Source organism: Gavialis gangeticus, unplaced genomic scaffold, assembly GCF_001723915.1.
Source record: "Gavialis gangeticus isolate Ggan-Ray unplaced genomic scaffold, GavGan_comp1, whole genome shotgun sequence".
NCBI lineage: Eukaryota > Metazoa > Chordata > Crocodylia > Gavialidae > Gavialis > Gavialis gangeticus.
The window spans coordinates 158,214,469-158,215,641 of record NW_017728992.1 but is presented as its reverse complement, the minus strand read 5'-3'; positions in this window follow the sequence as shown (position 1 = coordinate 158,215,641).

Below are 1,173 nucleotides of genomic sequence, written 5' to 3'. Positions count from 1 at the left end.
CTGAGGCCAGGGGAGTGTGGGCCAGATGGGCGGGGAAGGGAGGCAGGGGCCAGAGATAGGGGCAGGGCTTGCAGGGCCTTGCCCCTAGTGCAGGACTTAACATGTGCCTGGGGCTGGCATGACTGGCACCTTGGCGTGGGCCTCCCCAATGGTGATGGAGTTCAGCTGCACCTGGTGTCCATGGCCCATGGTACATGGTGGGCCAGCACCCAGCCAGGCCCCCCCACAGGGAGAAGCTGGCTCTGCTGATGGCTGGTAGTGATATGGCTGGCTCTTTGTGGCAGGGTCTGGGGCTACACAGTGGCCAAGGCAGCTTCTAGCCAGAGATCCCCGACCTGCTAGTGGATATAGCAGCTGGGGAGCTGGGCAAGATGCTGAGCACCTGAGGGCTCCTCCTCCAGTGACATGGGAGGGGTCAGTGTGGGGCAGGGGCTCAGGCAGGCCATCCCTGCTGATGAAAGCTGCAGGGTTGTGGCCTGGTTTTGTGGGCATGACCAGATTGACGATTGTGGTTGGTCACAGGCACCAACTGTGCCCATAAGGCCTTGACCTTTATGTGGCACTGCTGTGCCCACCAGGAATGCCCTCACTGCTGCATCCCGCTTAACAGGGCCTCATAAATGTGGGTATACAAGCGCTTCCCCTGCCTGAACTGCCTTTGGACCTCTACATCACCCCAGAGCACCATGAGATCCTTAATCTCCTCCTGGGTCCAATTGGGGCCCCAGGTGGATGGCATAGGAGTGTGCAAGTGGATGGGGCCAGGCCAGAGGGATGAGGATGACAAGCTGCATCCTGTGCCATCTCTCTGGGACCCCGTGTGGCTGTCCCTGTGTTGCTAGCCCTGGGCAAGTACCAGCAGTGCCCAGCGCAGGGGCATGGCAAGGGACTAGGAACCACGTGGTGGAGGCAATGCCCTACAGCACCTGCAGGCATAGGGCAGGCTGTTGGGGTCAAGCAGCAGGGAGCTGGTGCTGGCCCTGCTGCCAAAGGCAGCCTGCAAGCAGCCCTGGGGAGGTGCCTGGGCTGGTGAGGGGATGCAGTCCTCTGCAGCACCCACCTAGACCAATTTCACAGATTTCATAGACATTAGGGCTGGAAGGGACCTCGGGAGATCGTCAAGTCCAGCCTCCGACCCAAAGAGCAGGAAGTCAGCAGGGGTCATAGGATCCC